We start from the raw sequence: 13,142 nt of genomic DNA, 5'->3' as shown, positions 1-13,142 counted from the left end.
GGTGAATTTAAATCAGATGACCATTATATCTACTACTGTGGGCAAGAAACCCTTAGAAGAAATAGAGTAGAAATCGTAGTCAAAAAGAGAGTCCAGAATACAGTACTTGGATGCAGTCTCAAAAATGGCAGAATGATCTCTTGTTTGTTTCCAAGACAAACCATTCAATATCACGGTAATCCAAGGCTATATCCCGATCAATCACGCTGAAGAAGCTGAAGCTGAACAGTTCTATGAAGACCTACAAGACCTTCTAGAACTAACACCCAAAAAAGATGTCCTTTTCATTATAGGGGACTGGAATGCAAAAGTAGGAAGTCAAGAAACATCTGGAGTAACAGGCAAATTTGGCCTTGGAGTACAGATTGAAGCAGGGCAAAGACTAATATAGTTTTGCCAAGGGAACACACTGGTCATAGCAAACACCCTCTTTCAACAACACAAGAGACGAATATACACATGGAAATTACCAGATGGCCAACACTGAAATCATATTGATTATATTCTTTCCAGCCAAAGATGGAGAAGCTCTATATACTCAGAAAAAAAAGACGAGGAGCTGAATGTGGCTCAGACCATGAACTCCTAATTGCCAAATTCAGACTTAAAATGAAGAAAAGAGGGAAAACCACTAGACCATTCAGGTAGAACTTAAATCACATCCCTAACAATTATACAGTAGAAGTGAGAAGTAGATTTAAGGACTAGATCTGATAGACAGAGTGCCTGATGAACTATGGATGGAGGTTCATGACATTGTACAGGAGACAGGGAACAAGACCATCCCCAAGAAATAGAAATGCAAAAAAGCAAAATGGGTGTCTGAGGAGGCCTTACAAATAGCTGTGAAAATAAGGGAAGTGAAAAGCAAAGGAGAAAAGGAAATATATGCCCATTTCAATGCAGAGTTCCAAAGAATAGCAAAGAGAGATAAGAAAGCCTTCCTCAGTGATCAATGCAAAGAAATAGTGGAAAACAATAGAATGGGAAAAACAAGTGATCTCTTGAAGAAAATTAGAGATACCAAGGGAACATTTCATGCAATGATGGGCTCAATGAAGGACAGAAATAGTATTGACCTAACAGAATCAGAAAATATTAAGAAGAGGTGGCAAGAATACACCGAAGAACTGTTCAAAAAAGATCTTCACCACCTAGATAATCACGATTGTGTGATCACTCACACTCAGCTAGAGCCAGACATCCTGGAATATGATGTCAAGTGGGCCTAAGGAAGAATCACTCTGAACAAAGCTAGTGGAGGTGACGGAATTCCAGTTGAGCTATTTCGAATCCTGACAGATGATGCTGTGAAGGTGCTGTACTCAATACACCAGCAAATTTGGAAAACTCAGCAATGGCCACAGGACCGGAAAAGGTCAGTTTTCATTCCAATCCCAAAGAAAGGCAATACCAAAGAATGCTCAAACTACTGCACAATTGCACTCATCTCACATGCTAATAAAGTAATGCTCAAAATTCTCCAAGCCAGGTTTCAGCAATATGGGAACTGTGAACTTCTAGATGTTCAAGCTGGTTTTAGAATAGGCAGAGGAGCCACAGATAAAATTTCCAACATCCTCTGGATCATCAAAAAAGCAAAGAGTTCCAGGAAAACATCTATTTCTGCTCTATTGACTATGCAAAAACCTTAGACTGTGGATAACAGTGAACTGTGGAAAATTCTTCAAGAGATGGGACTAACAGACCACCTAACCTGCTTCTTGAGAAATCTGTATTAAGGTCAGGAAGAAACAGTTAGAAAGGGATATGGAATAACAGACTGATTCCTAATAGGAAAAGGAGTATGTAAAGTCTGTATGTTGTCATCTTGCTTACTTAACATATATGCAGAGTACATCATAAGAAATGCTGGGCTGGAAGAAGCACATCTGAAATCAAGATTGCCATGAGAAATATCAATAACCTCAGATATGCAGATGACACCACCCTATGACAGAAAGTGAAGAAGAACTAGAGCCTCTTGATGAAAGTGAAAGAGGAGAGTGAAAAAGTTGGCTTAAAGCTCAACATTCAGAAAACAAAGATCATGGCATCTGGTCGCATCACTTCATGGAGAATAGACGGGAACAGTGTCAGGCTTTATTTTTTGGGGCTCCAAAATCATTGCAGATGGTGCGTGCATCCATGAAATTAAAAGACTTACTCCTTGGGAGAAAAGCTATTATCAACCTGCTGCTGCTGCTGCTGCTAAGTTGCTTCAGTCGTGTCGGACTCTGTGCGACCCCATAGACGGCAGCCCACTAGGCTCCTCTGTCCCTGGGACAGAGACATTACTTTGCTAACAAATTTCCGTCTAATCAAGGCTAGTATTTTTCCAGTAGTCATTTATGGATGTGAGAATTGGACTATAAAGAAAGCTGAGCACCGAAGAATTGATGCTTTTGAACTGTGGTGTTGGAGAAGACTCTTGAGAGTCCCTTGGACTGAAAGGAGATCCAACCAGTCCATCCTAAAGGAGATCAGTCCTAGGTGTGCACTGGAAGTACTGATGCTGAAGCTGAAGCTCCAATACATTGGCCACCTGATGCAAAGAGCTGACTCATTTGAAAAGACCCTGATGCCATGAAAGACTGAAGGTGGGAGGAGAAGGGGACAATAAAGCATAAGATGGTTGGATGGCATCACTGACTCAATGGACATGAGTTTGAGTAAACTCTAGGAATTAGTGCTGGACAGGGAGGCCTGGCATGCTGCCATCCTTGGGATCACAGAGTCAGACAGGAGTTTGCAACTGAACTGAACTAAACTGACCAGTTTATCTATTCACCCACTGATGAACATCTTGATTGCTTCTAAGCTTTAACAATCGAGACTAAAACTGCTATAAATACCAGTGAATATTTTTGTGTGGAGGTAAGCTTTCAAGCCAAAGCCTTTGACTGTGTGGATCACAATAAACTGTGGAAAATTCTGAAAGAGATGGGAATACCAGACCACCTGACATGCCTCTTGAGAAATTTGTATGTAGGTCAGGAAGCAACAGTTAGAACTGGACATAGAACAACAGACTGGTTCCAAATAGGAAAAGGAGTACGTTAAGGCTGTATATTGTCACCCTGCTTATTTAACTTATATGCAGAGTACATCATGAGAAACCCTGGGCTGGAAGAAGCACAAGCTGGAATCAAGATTGCCAGGAGAAATATCAGTAACCTCAGATATGCAGATGACACCACCCTTATGGCAGAAAGTGAAGAGGAACTAAAAAGCCTCTTGATGAAAGTGAAAGTGGAGAGTGAAAAAGTTGGCCTAATGCTCAACATTCAGAAAACGAAGATCATGGCATCTGGTCCCATCACTTCATGGCAAATAGATGGGGAAACAGTGGAAACAGTGTCAGACTTTATTTTTTTGGGCTCCAAAATCACTGCAGATGGTGACTGCAGCCATGAAATTAAAAGACGCTTACTCCTTTGAAGGAACGTTATGACCGACCTAGATAGCGTATTCAAAAGCACAGACATTACTTTGCCAACAAAGGTTCGTCTAGTCAAGGCTATGGCTTTTCCTGTGGTCATGTATGGATGTGAGAGTTGGACTGTGAAGAAAGCTGAGAGCCGAAGAATTGATGCTTTTGAACTGTGGTGTTGGAGAAGACTCTTGAGAGTCTGTTGGACTGCAAGGAGATTCAACCAGTCCATTCTGAAGGAGATCAGAAACTCCAGTACTTTGGCCACCTCATGCGAAGAGTTGTCTCATTGGAAAAGACTCTGATGCTGGGAGGGATTGAGGGCAGGAGGAGAAGGGGACAACAGAGGATGAGATGTCTGGATGACATCACTGACTCGATGGATGTGAGTCTCGGTGAACTCTGGGAGCTGGTGATGGACAGGGAGGCCTGGTGTGCTGCGATTCATGGGGTCGCAAAGAGTCAGACACGACTGAGTGACTGAACTGAAGTGAAGCTTTCAAGTCCTTTGGGTAAATGTTATATGGTGTGATTTGCTGAAGTGGAATTCATAATTCATGTCCATAATGCACATTCTGCTATTTTAAAGCTAAAATCCTCCCAATTATTTCATTATTTGTTTAATCTACTGATGTGTTAATATTCACTTATATCAGCTGCTTGTCTCTCTCGTTCTAGAATGTTTAAATATATCACAGTTAATTTGGGTCATTGCTGGGAGCCGGCGAGAGACATTCCACTCGTGACAAGGGTCATGAGGAAGGAGGATCGGCATACACAAAGGCGGGATCGAGCCTCGGAAGTCCCCCCGGATATTCTCGAGCATCTACCCCCAAAAACCAGAGTCTGCCTACTTTATTGCTTTGTGCTCTCACTCTGACTTTCCTGGGGGCTGTCCCCCACCACCATCTCGCTCTGTCTGTCAAAGAGTTAACTCACAGCTCCAATTAATAAAGTTCCTGGGCAATTAGGAGTGTTTAAATCCAAACCCCTCAGATGGCTCTCTAACTCGCCTGACAAGTTTACCTGGACACCTACAGCTATGCATACGATTGTTTACAGTCTCCCAGCCTCGAGAGGCACGGGAAGCTTAAGATATTCAAATAGCTTAGAGCCTCTCAGAGAGTTAGAAACTGTCAGAATAAAACTAGTAAAAGATTTTATTGATTGGAAGAATCAATATAGTGAAAATGAGTATACTACCCAAAGCAATCTATAGATTCAATGCAATCCCTATCAAGCTACCAACAGCATTCTTCACAGAGCGAGAACAAATAATTTCACAATTTGTATGGAAAAACAAAAAACCTCGAATAGCCAAAGCAATCTTGAGAAAGAAGAAGGGAACTGGAGGAATCAACCTACCTGACTTCAGGCTCTACTACAAAGCCACAGTTATCAAGACAGTATGGTACTGGCACAAAGACAGAAATATAGATCAATGGAACAAAATAGAAAGCCCAGAGATAAATCCACGCACATATGGACACCTTATCTTCGACAAAGGAGGCAAGAATATACAATGGATTAAAGACAATCTCTTTAACAAGTGGTGCTGGGAACTCTGGTCAACCACTTGTAAAAGAATGAAACTAGAACACTTTCTAACACCATACACAAAAATAAACTCAAAATGGATTAAAGATCTAAACGTAAGACCAGAAACTATAAAACTCCTAGAGGAGAACATAGGCAAAACACTCTCTGACATACATCACAGCAGGATCCTCTATGACCCACCTCCCAGAATATTGGAAATAAAAGCAAAAATAAACAAATGGGACCTAATTAACCTTAAAAGCTTCTGCACATCAAATGAAACTATTAGCAAGGTGAAAAGACAGCCTTCAGAATGGGAGAAGATAATAGCAAATGAAGCAACTGACAAACAACTAATCTCGAGAATATACAAGCAACTCCTACAGCTCAACTCCAGAAAAATAAATGACCCAATCAAAAAATGGGCCAAAGAACTAAATAGACATTTCTCCAAAGAAGACATACAGATGGCTAACAAACACATGAAAAGATGCTCAACATCACTCATTATCAGAGAAATGCAAATCAAAACCACTATGAGGTACCATTTCACACCAGTCAGAATGGCTGCGATCCAAAAGTCTACAAGTAATAAATGCTGGAGAGGGTGTGGAGAAAAGGGAACCCTCTTACACTGTTGGTGGGAATGCAAACTAGTACAGCCACTATGGAGAACAGTGTGGAGATTCCTTAAAACACTGGAAATAGACCTGCCTTATGATCCAGCAATCCCACTGCTGGGCATACACACTGAGGAAACCAGAAGGGAAAGAGACACGAGTACCCCAATGTTCATCGCAGCACTGTTTATAATAGCCAGGACATGGAAGCAACCTAGATGCCCATCAGCAGATGAATGGCTAAGAAAGCTGTGGTACATATACACAATGGAGTATTATTCAGCCATTAAAAAGAATACATTTGAATCAGTTCTAATGAGGTGGATGAAACTGGAGCCTATTATACAGAGTGAAGTAAGCCAGAAAGAAAAACACCAATACAGTATACTAACGCATATATATGGAATTTAGAAAGATGGTAACAATAACCCTGTGTATGAGACAGCAAAAGAGACACTGATGTATAGAACAGTCTTATGGACTCTGTGGGAGAGGGAGAGGGTGGGAAGATTTGGGAGAATGGCATTGAAACATGTAAAATATCATGTATGAAATGAGTTGCCAGTCCAGGTTCGATGCACGATACTGGATGCTTGGGGCTGGTGCACTGGGACGACCCAGAGGGATGGTATGGGGAGGGAGGAGGGAGGAGGGTTCAGGATGGGGAACACATGTATACCTGTGGCGGATTCATTTTGATATTTGGCAAAACTAATACAGTTATGTAAAGTTTAAAAATAAAATAAAATTAAAAAAAAAAAGATTTTATTGATGAGCCAATGCTTGTTTCCACATCCCCTGTATTGTATCCTTGAATGTGTATTAATTAATATAGTTGGTATGTAGAAAAAATAAGTAGTGGCCTTGGTGTTAGTAACTTTAGACTCTTAAGGTAATAAACTCTTTCCTTTGTAAACCCTTTACACATCCACCCTATAGGAAAGTAATTTTATCTTCTGAAGATGGCGCCAAACCTTAAAATAATTACTCTTAGAGAAAATAAGTCTTTGTTGATAAGTCCTTGTCAAGAGTCATAAAATGTTAATAGGCCTTCTGGCCAGAAGATGATGTAAATCACCTAAACCATTTGTATACGATAAATTTGCAGGAAAGAAACCCTGGTTTTTGATAAGCATCAAAGACTGCTGACTTTGCATCCCCTATTATCCTCTATGTGTAACTTAGGGTATATAAGCCCCTGTTAAAAATAAGGCTACGGGCCTTGCTCACCAACGCTTGGTCTCCCCATGTCATTCTTCCCCTCAACCTTCAGCTGAGTATCCATCTGGAGCGCGGATATCCTCTGTGACCATTTATTTGCCTGGGCTTCTAAGACCCACTCGAGAAGGTGTCTAAGGTGGGGCACCTTCTGCTATTTGAGAGGGCGCCTGTGGCCTCCGTGGTCAGAGCTAACCTGGTGTCATGGGTTATATTGATTTTCCACGTAAACCAATCTACTCAGCTTCTTTTCTCCACTGAATTTTCCTACTGAGCTATCCTCATTCTATTATTCTTTATATCTCTGAATAAATAAATAAATAAATAGGTCGCTTACTCCATCTCCCCTTCGAATACCCTGGATCAGCCGGGGCTGGACCTCGGCAGGTCATCAATTTTACAGTTACAAGACATCAATACAGAACAAAATATTAAAACATATATAATTCATGGGAAAAATTAAACCACTCAAAATTCAGAAGGAAATGAATTAGGAACATATATTTTACCAAAAGAATATCACTATAAGTATAAATACAATAGCCAAGGCCTTCCTATATTCTAATAAATATTTCAGAAGTGGAATTTTGTCTCCATATTCTGTCACTGTTATAAAGATCAATATAAAAACATGGTATGAATTGAAAGTATAACACCAATAAGTTGAAGGGAGGTTGTCTAGATTATACCCTGTCCATTACAATATTATGATTCTATATTATTTGAATCTGTTACTTTCTGATGAGTTAGGAAGAAAAACTCAGTTGAAGGTCTATAATAAGACAAATATGATCAAAATGTCTAATAAACAGAACAAATTGAAAGAGGGAAAACCTGCCAGACTGTTAATATAAGTATTTAAGTGCAACTGTACATAGTAAAGACTGTAAGTCAAAATGTAAAAGGGCATGGAAAACATTATATTATAACCACTGTGCTATAAGTCAGTCAAGAGATACAGAGACACAGCAGTGCAAAACACCTAAGGCAATGAAATTTACATTCCGGTATATGGGTGCTATGTCATCCTCTACATAAAAGTGACTGAACAATAATCACTGCTTGTATTTACAGTGCTTACTTTCCTGAAGGAAATGAATACTATTTCTGTATCATAGGATTATATCAACACTACAGGAATACCAGATCACCTGACCTGCCTCTTGAGAAACCTATATGCAGGTCAGGAAGCAACAGTTAGAACTGGACATGGAACAACAGCCTGGTTCCAAATGAGAAAAGGAGTATGTCAAGGCTATATATTGCCACCCTGCTTATTTAACTTATATGCAGAGTACCTCATGAGAAATGCAGGGCTGGAAGAAGCACAAGCTGGATTCAAGATTGCTGGGAAAAATATTAATAACCTCAGATATGCAGATGACACCACCCTTATGGCAGAAAGTGAAGAGAAACTAAAAAGCCTCTTGATGAAAGTGAAAGAGGAGAGTGAAAAAGTTGGCTTAAAGCTCAACGTGCAGAAAACTAAGATCATAGCATCTGGTCCCATCACTTCATGGCAGATAGGTGGGGAAAGAGTGGAAACAGTGTCAGACTTTATTTTTCAGATCAGATCAGTTGCTCAGTCGTGTCTGACTATTTGCGACCCCATGAATTGCAGCACGCCAGGCCTCCCTGTCCATCACCAACTCCCGGAGTTCACTAAGACTCATGTCCATTGAGTCGGTGATGCCATCCAGCCATCTCATCCTCTGTCGTCCTCTTTTCCTCTTGCCCCCAATCCCTCCCAGCATCAGAGTCTTTTCCAATGAGTCAACTCTTTGCATGAGGTGGCCAAAGTACTGGAGTTTCAGCTTTAGCATCATTCCTTCTAAAGTAATCTTAGGGCTGATCTCCTTTAGAATGGACTGGTTGGATCCGGTTGCAGTCCAAGGGACTCTCAAGAGTCTTCTCCAACACCACAGTTCAAAAGCATCAATTCTTCGGCTCTCAGCCTTCTTCACAGTCCCAACTCTCACATCTATACATGACCACAGGAAAAACCATAGCCTTGACTAGACGAACCATTGTTGGCGAAGTAATGTCTGTGCTTTTGAATATGCTATCTAGGTTGGTCATAACTTTCCTTCCAAGGAGTAAGGACTTTATTTTTGGGGGGCTCCAAATCACTGCAGATGGTGATTGCAGCCATGAAATTAAAAGACGCTTACTCCTTGGAAGGAAAGTTATGGCCAACCTAGATAGCATATTGAAAAGCAGAGACATTACTTTGCCAACAAAGGTCCGTCTAGTCAAGGCTATGGTTTTTCCAGTGGTCATGTATGGATGTGAGAGTTGGACTGGGAAGAAAGCTGAGCGCCGAAGAATTGATGCTTTTGAACTGTGGTGTTGGAGAAGACTCTTGAGAGTCCCTTGGGCTGCAAGGAGATCCAACCAGTCCATCCTAAAAAAGATCAGTCCTGTGTGTTCATTGGAAGGACTGATGCTAAAGCTGAAACTCCAGTAATTTGGCCGCCTCATGCAAAGGGTTGTCTTATTGGAAAAGACCCTGGTGCTGGGAGGAACTGAGGCAGGAGGAGAAGGGGATGACAGAGGATGAGATGGCTGGATGGCATCACCGACTCAATGCACATGAGTTTGGTTGAACTCCAGGAGTTGTTGATGGACAGGGAGGCCTGGTGTGCTGTGATTCATGTGGTCACAAGGAGTCGGATACAACTGAGCGACTGAACTGAACTGACAGTAAAAGATAACATTTTCTGGGGACTTCTAGATCAATCTAAACTTGAAGAAAAATAAGAAATTTTTCATATTTATCTTCCATTTATCTTTTGTCACCTGTTGTCAGTTTCTTGCCCCATAACATTCTCATGGCATTTTTCACTTCTGTATTCCTTAGTGTGTAAATCAGGGGGTTGATCAAAGGTGTTCCAACTGTATAAAACACAGCTATCATCTTATCCATGGGGAAGGTAGTTGCAGGGCGTGTGTATATAAATATGCAAGGACCAAAGAACAAGATGATCGCGATGATGTGGGAGATGCAGGTGGATAGGGCTTTCTTCCTCCCTTCAGCACTGTGGTTTCTCAGAGAATGCAAGATGATAGCATAGGAGAACATCAGCATGACAAAACTCACTGTACAGATAGCTCCACTGTTGGACACCAAGAGTAGATTGGTCGCATAAGTGTCTGTACAGGCAAGTTTCAACAAAGGCTGCAAGTCACAAAAATAGTGATCTATCACATTGGGACCGCAGAAAGGCAGACTCAAGGCTAGAAGAATCTGAGCTGAGAATGAATGCAAGACCCTACCCAGGCCACAGTCACCAAGACACCACAGAGTCGATGGCTCATGAGGGTCATGTATTGAAGGGGTTTACAGATGGCCACAAAGCGGTCAACAGCCATGAGAATAAGGATGAAGATCTCTAGGCAACCAAAAAAATGTGATGCAAAGACTTGGATAATGCACTCATTGAAGGAGATTGTGCTCTTTCCCCTAAGGGCATCGGCAATCACTCTAGGGGCTATGGAAGTTGAGAGAAAGGTATCAGATAAAGATAAGTGGAAAAGGAAGAAGTACATTGGACTCCCAAGTGTCCTGCTGGTCTTGATGGTAGAAATAATCAGGAGGTTACCCAGTAACATCCCCAGATATAAAAACAAGAAAGTGACAAACACTATTTTTTTCCTAAGAGGATCCTGTGATAACCCAAGTAGAATGAACTCAGTCACATTATTGTTCATCTTCATGAATGAGATGAGGGATGAATGTGAAATAGATTATCTGCAAAAAATAAATCAATATATGGTGCAATATATTATATGATGGAATATTTTAAGTAAAACAAAATTTGCTTATCAGGTATATTATTTCCAATAATTTATATTATATGTTTGTTTCTTAATAATAACATTTGTTCTTCAATTTGTAATGACCATTTCATAGGGTCATTATGAGTCTCATATAAACTTGTGAATGTTAAACTTTCCAATAAAACTCTTTAAATACAATCCCTTGTTAGACCGGATATGATTATGATTAATTTTATGAATATATGTTATATATGGCTCCATTTTATTATTCCCTTTGTCATTTTTTGGCCATATTCAATATATTCAGAATCCAAAGTATTGTGCATCAGTCATTATTTAGGGTATATTTGATTGCCTATGGTGGTTTATGACATAAAGTCATACATCATCCTTAGCACCTTAAAGAATATCTTGTTCATACATACCCTTATACTTTTTCCTTTATTATACATATTGATTTTAAAAGTAGCACAAGCTGTCTTCTAGATACCCTAGTTTGAAAAGAGAAAAGACATATTACTTTAAATAATCTGTTGCAACCTCCAAGCACATTTATATTTAGTCCTTGATGTATATGATGAACAGAGCGAATGATCTCTGTTATTTGATAATATTTCAAAAATACCCATTACTCTTTTTTTCATTCTCCAGCCAGGGAAAAGTACATTTTAAGCACTAATATTTCCTGAAGTTACATTTCAAAATGACTTCCTGAAGTTAAATTGCTAAATGAAAGAGAATTTATTAATTAATAGCTTATGTTTTAAAAATTCAAGCTTTTACCTAAGCTTGTTAAACCTGAGGTGGTTTTCTTTTATTGGAGGATGTCACCTGGCAGTTGGTCTAGGACCTGATCATGGTTATATTGCCAGTAGAGATTGTATACTCAGGTACCTGAAAACCTCATATTGCTGGAAGACCAGGAAAGCAGAAGAGGGAGGGTAATGTAATTTTCCAAAAGAGTCATAATAAATAACAACTGACTTCTTCATTCAGTTTGTTTCTGTCCTGGCAAATAATTATTCAACGTAAAATGTCCCTTCTTTGGATGAAGATTTCTGTTTTCACATTTTAAAAGAAATATTATCATGGGGTCACTTCCAAGAACACCTTTTTTTTTAGTTCTTTGTTATGAAGATGATGCTGGCAAGTGGCACTATATGCAAGTTTAAATAGAAAATGAAATGTCATGCATTTAAATATCATCTGGAAGACTTACTTATTTCATTGTGCCTCTCCTCAATCCATCCAACCTTCAATGCATGTCTTGAAAGTTGTGAATAGCCAAAGTGCAGATTATGACAGACTAGCTAGGGACAAGATTTCCTTTCAATATATTTTTCTCTCTCATGGTGAACTTTCTTCTCTTCAACAGAGATGAAATATCCCTTATTCCTGGGGAAAAAAAACTGTTCAGAATAGGCCTAATAAAGTTAATCAATTTGGGTTTTCAAGTATTAAAGAAAATCTTTTTCAACTCACATAATCTTAAACTATAAGTAAATTGAGTCTTGATATATTAATCATTACAATAAGCTCCTCCTTTCCTTCACTGGTTTTAAACAGTGATGTACCATAACATATTTAACACTTGGAAATATGCTAATCATTGGAAATAAGGTGATGTGAAAGTCTATTTCACGTCAATATTCCCTGACATCGGTCACTCCTTTGAGTATTATAGTTTTGGGTTTGCATGTTGTCAAACGTATTTTCCTATTATTTTCCAGGACAAGCTTATCTCTCTTTTCACATTTGGACTTGTATATTTAAGATAACTTGAGAATCATAAACATGTATGATCATTAACTTTTAATAATCATGTGTCCTCATCAAGTATTTAATCAGTAGTTTCAGAAAGACATTAAATGTCTCCACTCATATCTACAGCCATAAAGTCCATTTTTGTGCATTTAAGTCCCAAAAAATTCAAACTACTTTAGTCACTAATTTATTTGAAAAATACTGTGTCCTCAGGCATCAGTACATTTCAGTGATTCCCCTTGCATCTTGAAAAAGGGGATTTTAATCTATTTTGTAATATACAATACTTCATGACCTAGAAAATGGAGACTATAATTCTCAAGTGAACTATATCAAAGCCTTTATATGATCAGGGTGTATTCATGATGCAATGTGAGATGTAAAAGTAGTAGATACATCATGTGAAATCTCTATAATGTAAATAATGTGGCAGCCAAAGATGAAAAATAGATGTAGAATATCCAAACTCACCTTGTTCTCTTCTTTTTTCCTGGAGTGTCCTTCCATTTCTAGCTGTTTCAACCTTCTGGGAACTTCAAACCAAATTTCTGAGAAATATCCTCTAGCTAGCCTTCAGACATTTCCTGTGAGAAAGGAAATCCACTCTTTTGCCCTCTAAAGGCTTTATCTATAATTTTCTTATAGTATTAACCTTATTGCTTATAATAAGTACACGTAAGCTTACTTTAGCTTTCTTCCTGGAATGAGAATATCAGAAAACTACATGCTCTTTGAATATCATTCTCCACAGTTCCAACACAATGCTTTGTACACTGTAGTTGCTCAGT

General features: G+C 39.2%; 1 pseudogene; it reads right to left on the bottom strand.

The window, feature by feature from the left end:
* Window positions 1-9,595: 9,595 nt before the first annotated feature.
* Window positions 9,596-10,527, bottom strand: LOC129628103 (olfactory receptor 4C16-like; annotated as a pseudogene).
* Between the last annotated feature and the right edge of the window lie 2,615 nt (window positions 10,528-13,142).

Source organism: Bubalus kerabau, chromosome 15 (assembly GCF_029407905.1).
Source record: "Bubalus kerabau isolate K-KA32 ecotype Philippines breed swamp buffalo chromosome 15, PCC_UOA_SB_1v2, whole genome shotgun sequence".
NCBI classification, from domain to species: domain Eukaryota; kingdom Metazoa; phylum Chordata; class Mammalia; order Artiodactyla; family Bovidae; genus Bubalus; species Bubalus kerabau.
The sequence above is the reverse complement of the archived record's forward strand: the minus strand, read 5'-3'. Positions and strand labels throughout refer to the sequence as shown.